Source organism: Vicugna pacos, unplaced genomic scaffold (assembly GCF_048564905.1).
Source record: "Vicugna pacos unplaced genomic scaffold, VicPac4 scaffold_19, whole genome shotgun sequence".
Classification (NCBI taxonomy): Eukaryota; Metazoa; Chordata; class Mammalia; order Artiodactyla; family Camelidae; genus Vicugna; species Vicugna pacos.
This window is the reverse complement of record NW_027328740.1, coordinates 67382833-67390839: the sequence shown is the minus strand read 5'-3', so window position 1 is coordinate 67390839 and position 8007 is coordinate 67382833.

Here is an 8007-nt window from a genome sequence, read left to right as displayed (position 1 = left end):
TCCACGACCGTCAACAAAACTGACTGCAGGTCTGCAGCTGCAGGCGGTTACATGTCCATTTTTAAAGCACCCCCCCTGCCCTCAGGTGCTATAATGTCCCTCTACGCCCTCCCATCTCAGGGTAAGAGCAGCCGCAGCAGAACCTTGCAGGGCAGCACTGACGGGAATAGACAAAAGGATCATAGCTAAACTAAGGCTTCTGATGACATGAGCTTGTCACTCTATCACTTTACAGATGAACATATATATATAGAGATGTGGAGTGACGGTGATATTGCTCAAAGTCACACAGCTAATAAGTGGCAAAGTCTATAACTCTGCTCCTCCCTCTGGCGTGATGCCCCAGCTGGGAGGCCCACAGATTTCTCTCCTGCCTGCCTGACCAGTCCTTCCCTGTCACTCATAACCCACCACAGTGTCTGATCTTAGCCTGACTTTTCGGCACCTTTTCCCTCCAGTCTGGCAGGAAGAAGGCTGCTTGGGCCACTGTATGACTTCCGGCTTCCCAAAACCTCTGTGCTCAGGCTGGTCTTGCCTGTGCATCCGGTCCCCTGCTCAGAGGCTCTTCCTCCCCTGCAGGAGGACGTTTCCACTCTCCGCAGGGACACCCCCTCAGGAGAGCCCTCTTCTCGCCCTCAGCATGGCAGGTGTCCGAGGCCACATCCCGAGCTGCCCCATTAGGATTGCGGGTGCCCAGGTCTGCTAGTCAGACCAGCAGCCTCAGACCCAGGGATTATGCCCGGGCCACCATGCAAACCTACTGCCCGCCTCACAGCCCCCAGCCAGCAGGTCACCTAGAAGTCACAGCAAGTGCCCCACCCAATCCAGAAGCCTCTTCATTTGCCAGCACCGCTGATGACTGGTCTCCAAGCTTTGGTCAGTTTTGCAAAAAACAGCACCTTCTACTGTGAACCGGGGGTTTTCGCTTCTGCTCCCCATCCTTACTGGAAACATCGAGGGAAACCAAAAGTCCTTTTCTCAACACTTTTCTAATGACATCCTTCCACCCACAATATTCACATGCTCAAGAGCTTTGCGTCCACGTGATTTTGTTTCCCTAACGGTAAGTGGCTCAAAGCACTGCAGGATTTTTTCTTTTTGAGGGTATTTGTACTCAGTTTATCGGCTTTAATCTGTTTTTGTCTCTCTCTTAAGTATCCCTAGCAGTTACCTATTCTTACTCCCTTCAGCAGCCTCCCTCCCAACATCTAGTGTAGGAAATCAGCTGTGATGAGGGGGCCGGGGGCAGTCACAGAAGATGCAACTAAGGCACAGAGAGGCTACATAATTTGCCCAAGAAGATCAGCTTCAATCCCCAACAGTGTGTGTCACTTCCCTCTGTTTAACCCTTATGATAAGCAAGCTAACTTTTTGTAGATTATGGTTATAAACAGATGAGGTATCAAAATAAATATAAGGACACACATCAACTCTAAGATGTTCATTAACTCCACTATTTTGTTTCTATTTATTTTATTTCTATTAAAAATAATTAAGAACCTCTGCAGTCAATATAGCAAAATGTTACTGGGTTTTAATCCAAAATATAGAAATGTTAAGTGTGTCATTACTCATCCTTATTTGTATGTTCACAAGACAAAATGATTTGAAGGTCTCTCTCCCTTGCCCCTACTCACAACTGGCTCTCACCAGAGCTCCCAGAGCACACATCTAACAACCTTTCACTTCACCCACAGCTGAACTCATCAGTTTTCCCCCAGAAATCCCTCTGCAGTTTTCCCTCCTCAGAGCACAGCAGGACCATCATTTACCTCATTAATCCACCCAGAAACCTGGGTCTTACTCAATCCTACCTTCAGAGACAGCATTCATTGTTTCCTTTTTACCATCTAAACATGCTTTCAATCTGTTCGCTTTTACCCACTGACCATCCCACCGCTGAAGTGGAAGCCACCAACACTGCCCACCTGGACTCACGAGTCTCCCAAGTGGCCCCACAGCCGCTCTCCCCTACTTGAGACAAATGGGGTTGTGTCACTCCCGCGCTTTTTGGAGTCTTTCCAAACCCACTCTTCTTAGAAGAAACTCCAATTTCTTTACCTGGTGAAGGTCTTTGCTATGAAACTGTCAGCTCAGGGAGGGCAGGACACGCCCTCTTCCCTCGGCCCCACCCTCTGGCAGAGCATCAGCTTGGGAGGACCTGCTGAGCTACACCTGCCTGTATTCTAAACCTGGTCTTGAGTTCTTAGCAAACTGCTTCACTTATCCATACAAATCCAAGGTAGATTAGAAAGATTTTAGATGTTGAGCTAGACTATTGATTTGAGGATTTTGCACTAGCAACCTGCAAGGACATGTTCTAATGATTCTGTCTTCTTAAAACCACACCCAGATTTAGGTAGTATTTGTGGAATATCTTCCAAGTAAAGGGACTGTACTTTTACAAACTTTATGTTTTATAACATGAACATCCCGGACAGGGTCACAAATGGAACAGCCTCACAAGTGACGGAAGACAGGTGAGAGGCATATAGCAACAGGTCACAAACATGGTAAGAAAAAAGTTGTTTCTCCAACCCCCGAAAAAATTCCTCTAAGAACCGAAAACTCTGAATTTTGAAAGTAAAATTCTATCATATAAAGACATGAAATAAATAATCCTCTTCATCAGGGTTTCAAGATCTGACTGAAGAAATTTTAGCATGCCATACTGAATCCTAGCACAGAAAAATCAGATGGACTAGTGGTGAGTATTTTCCAGGGAAACGGCAGTAATTCCTCTACTTGTAAGGGGACACACACTCACTTGACGAAGGTGATTGTAAACCACATTCTGGAGAAATTCAAAAGATTCTGTCACTGCTTCAAGATGGTGATGACATGGTAGGACGGCTTGGATGCATGCTTCTGACTCACCGGCATTCTTGCACTGCAGGGGGAAAAGGAGGCCCCCATTCAACAGCAGAGATGTTCCTGTCATGTCTCCCAGGCCGTGCCTCGGGGACTCAGTGCACTGTAGCAGCCTGGCACCAGGCTAGGACCCGCAGCCTGGCCCACCCAAGCAGGATGGGCACTGTGTTTGAGAAATCCCATCTCCGATGGGAGCAACAGGGGCTGGTGTGGTTGTGTGAACATATAAATGCTCATTGAAATACACCTGCATACATTCAAGTGATACAATTAACAGTAGCAGGCTATTAAACAAAATTTCAATTGTCAGTGTTAATTTTACCATTCCTTTCCTCTTGTCCCCTGCACTCTGAGACAGGCTTAGGCTCTCTCACACCTGCAGCTGTGATGCAATATTTGTGAAGTTATTTTAGTTTGCTGTGTCTTCACTCCCCGTGTCGCTGTGACTGTCGTCTCTTAACACAGTCAGATGTCTTCCTAGATCTCTCCATGAGTTCCTTGTTCCTGCTTCTCAGATGCTGAGATAAAGAACCGGTGAAGGCACATGACTAGAAAAGGCACTGTGGACTTGACCAAAGTCCTCAGTGACCCCTAGATGAGTGCCTCTCACACCTTACCTTCGATTCTCAAGGTTCTGCCCAGGGTGACATCCAGACCGGGAGAGAGTCTTGGGCCCAATTAATGGCTGTGTGGTTTGGGTGCGGGGACAGGTGCAGGAGCTGGTTCCGGAGCCGGGCCCCTCCCCACCTATGCTCCTCTCTCTCCCGAGGCCCCGCTCCCAGGCCCCCAGGCTCCCTGATATTCTGTCCTTCTCTTCTACTCTACTCCCAGCCCTTTTCCCCTTCCTTTTTTCCCTGATTATCCCCAGCTGGAGTGATTTTTCCATCACAGTATCTGAAAAAATTTCCTGCAGCTGAAAAAGAGGTCTGCAGAGGGCAATGCCCATATGCTGGTACCTGAAGAGAGCCCCTGGCTAGGGGGACCCTCACCAACACTCACAGGGCATCAGACATGTTGCAGGGTCAGCCACCCCCAAGAAGAGTTTGCTGTGACCCCCAAGGCACGCACAGCATCCCTGCTCACAAAACTGTAGTTGGCCCACATATCCGTAATTAAGAAGCAAAAACAAAAAAATTGCTCATGTTTCTTACTAAAATTATTTATGAGGTGGAAAAAGAAGTTGTAATACAAAAGAACAAATTTGACTCCATGTTAGATATGTTCGTTTGGCTTTAGACCTGTACCCTGTTTTCTAGGCTCAGACTTGCTATCTCTGAACCTTTTGTAAAAGATAGTTGCCTTTAGCCTGAAATATCCAGGGGAGCCTATTCTCCGGGCTCTGATCTTTAAGGATGTTAGCTCTTCTACACTTACGTAGAGATGGAAAGTTGCAAAATAGAGAATAACCTATTTTTTTTTTTAGAGGTTTTAGGGGGACACCATGATTTGACCCACATGGACAGCTGCAAGATCAAAGGATTTCAAGGACAAACAATTGGTACAGCAAGAAGTTTGCAACAACCGACCACAACCCCGCCGCTTTTTACTATAAAATGAGACTGAATTCTGACTTGGGGAAGAGAGTTCTCCTGGATATCAGTATGCCATTTTCTGGGTCAGCCAGCTTTTCAAATAAAGTCACTATTCCTAACTCCAACATCTTAACTCCCGATTTATTGGCCTGTCATGCAGCAAGCAGAACGAGTTTGGACTTGGTAACAAAATGACTGCATTGGAGGTAGTATGTCTCCATTGTTTCCTCATTTCCAGTATGTCACACCCTATCAATTTTACATGCTGTTTAACAACACGACCAAAAAATCTATTATACGGAATTGATTCCACGGAAATAAAATTATTTCTACTCCTTCAAAACTAATTTTTTCTATTTTATTTTGTTGCTTATTGAAAAGAAAATAAAAGACAAATCATTTTATTTCACATATTTTTATAGCTACATATTTAAATACTAATAAGGTTTAAATTACAATAAAAATTGTTCATATATTAGTATAAAGATATATACACAATCAATGCAGACTAGGAAATGAGTGGATATTTTCTAAAAATCCACTGCACATCCAGTCTTTTACAAGCATATTCTGGAATATAAGCTCTATTATCCAGGGGTCCCCCACCCCCATTCTCACTGCCGAGTCCCTTAGTAATCAACTACCAAATCACCAGCATAGAACCACACGATCACTATTTCAGGTATAAATGAGGGAATTAGCTCATTCAATTCTAAACGAGAAACCTTAAAATACATACAGAACTTATTTACAGATAAAGAAAATTGGACACAAAAAAGAACAGTTTCTCCCCCACGTCACAAAGATAATAACTGGTAAAGGCAAGATTTGAGCTCATCTGCCTGATTCTAAAAACTACGGTGGAAAACCCTTCGACTGGAGAGGTTCAGCAGCACAGCCTATCACCCTATCTTTGTTCAGATCTAGCTTTAGACAGCCTAAGACAGCACCTCATTCCTATGGAACTCGAGGGTAAATGATAACAATAAGGATTTTATATTCAGTAGTTTCTTAGTTCTCATTTATTTAAAGTGTCAGCAGGTCAGCAGAAAACTCTGGGAAATATGAGTGGGTCCAGAGCTTTTTGTTGATAAGAAACTCATTCTATCAGGACAGAGTGACCTTCCCATGAGAGGTCTCATGGACATAAACTAAAGGCAGCTGAGCAATAAAAAGTAGCATGACCCTGGAACTCAAGCAAGAAGGAACCCTGCCATCCCCTGCCCAGTTGCCTCTTCAACCACGTGGACACAATGGTAGAAGACCCAAGTTCTTGTCGAAGTTACACCATCGTGGATACTCACCCATAAATAGTTATGACTCCATGCTCTCTTAAATCCTTTCCAACTCAAATATGATGACACCAATATCTCACCAGAATCTCTATGTGTCCACTTTCTCTCTTCTATTAGGAGACTATATCTATGGCGACAAAGCAGAAATCCAATTAAAAACACCATGCACGGAGCCTGGTGAATGTCTGCGTAAGAGACTTTGTCCTCACGCTCAGTGAATGAAAACTCAGAAAAAGTAGTCCTTCTCCCTCTGCAAGTGGAATGTAGCCTGATTGTGTGTGTGTGTTTGTGTGTGTGTGTGTGTGTGTAAATCAAATACAATCAAGTCTGGGATGTGTACAGGTTTTTTTAATGTCACTGTCATTTCATGGGGATGAGCCAACATTTAAAGTAATTTGAATCTACTGTTCTGAGAGTCTCATTCTCTTTTGGTGGAGGAGGGGAACGGGGAAAGGAAAAAAGGAAAGAGGTAAATGAAGCAAAGGAGTAAGAATATTCCTAGGGAAAGGCAAGACGTTAATTTTGTTCCTACTTGCATCACACAAAAATTAGGGGCTGGCTTCCTCCATGTCTTGTCAAGCACTAACTTGCAGAAGAAGAGGCGACAGCCCATTTCTCACTGAGATTGTGACTGTACGTGGCATCTTATAGACACAAATTATTTACCCTGATCAAACACTTTAGCAGCAGGCGGTAATTCTCCTATTTTGAGAGACAAGAAAACAGGAATTGAAAGAGGGTATATAACTTGACAAAAGTCAGAGGACCAGTAAACTAAAGAGGATGAATTCATACTCAGATCTGAATGCAGAGTCTGAACTTCCCACTCCCAGGGCTCGAAAATCCTTAACACACAGGCTCCCCAGCTCCCCTGCATTGTTCCCGGCACCAAGCATTTCCCATGGCGATGGTCTCCAGTTCTCAGACACAGTACATTTTGCAGCCAATAACTTCCATTCGACCTTGATCATCTACCAGCCTCGCCCACCAGGCTTCAACAAACATGCAGGAAAGCTGGCTTTCAAGTGCATACAAAACCACCCCTGGTCTGACCTGGGATCTTCCGTGGCTTTTCCAGCGAAAAGGCAGCCATAAAACTGCTCACAGTTTGTACATGAGCCCCACTACCTCTCTCCATCTGTCTCCCCACCTATACTACTTAGCTATGACCATTTTGAGAATCTTGGAAACAAATTTTTAAAAACAGAAAAGAAAGGATTCTGTAACAATTACTTAATATTTGCAATTTTAAAGTACAAGTTACAAAGTGAGTATTTACAAACCGATTCTGCCTTCCTATGTGTCAGTTTTAACAGTTACAAAATATAATAGCAAAAAATTCTCACTTACAAAATTAACAAAAACATCAACAATAATCTGGAATACACGCAAAAACAATGCCCATGTTGTACATGGATAAAGTACAGGACTGTACTGCGGGGTAAAGAAAGATGTGTGAATTTAGAGACATCAACATATTTTATGGAGGAAAGCAGTTTTGTAAAGATGTACGTTCTCCTAAAGATAATTCAAAACTTACTAAAATATCCTATGATAACCCTTATCCTTTTTTTTTTAACTTGAAAAAAGTATTTTAGAATTCTTCAGGAATAATAAAGTCATAATACTAGCCAAGAAAATGGGGGATGGAAGAAAGAATCAAAAAATATCACACTGTCAGATATTAAATAAATTTTTACAATATGTGAGATATAAAACTGGAGTAAGAAAGTAAGATTGACAGAAATAAACCATGAGCTCAAAAAGAGACTGTAGTATGCATAAGTATTTTTTACAGGTGGGATTTCAAATCAAAGAGCAAAGTATGAATTCAATAATTGTCCCGGGACAATCAGAGAATCACCTGGAAAAAGCAAATTCTATTCCAGTCATAATGACCACTAGAAAAATTACAGATATTGATGTAAATATTAGAAAGTATTTCTTAAGAATAATATCAAGGATAAAACCAAAAAGAAGACATTTACTAGCTTAAGATTATTTTGGGCCACAACAGAAATAAACCTACTGAACAAAATGAAAGGCAAGAAATGACAAGAAAAAGCTCTGTGATACATGTTGATGAAGACAAGTGGTTAATGTTGATAACATACAAAGAGCTGTCACAAAGCAACCAGAAGCTCCCTCACTTAAATGTTTGCAAAGGACAAAAGGGATCATTCACTTTTTAAAAGTCAGAAGGCTAATGAGTGGAAAATGCTCAATACTTCACTGGTCATCAAATGCAAACTAAATCAATGAAAAAGCACTTTGCCTCACCATATTGCCAAACATTTTTCAAACATATT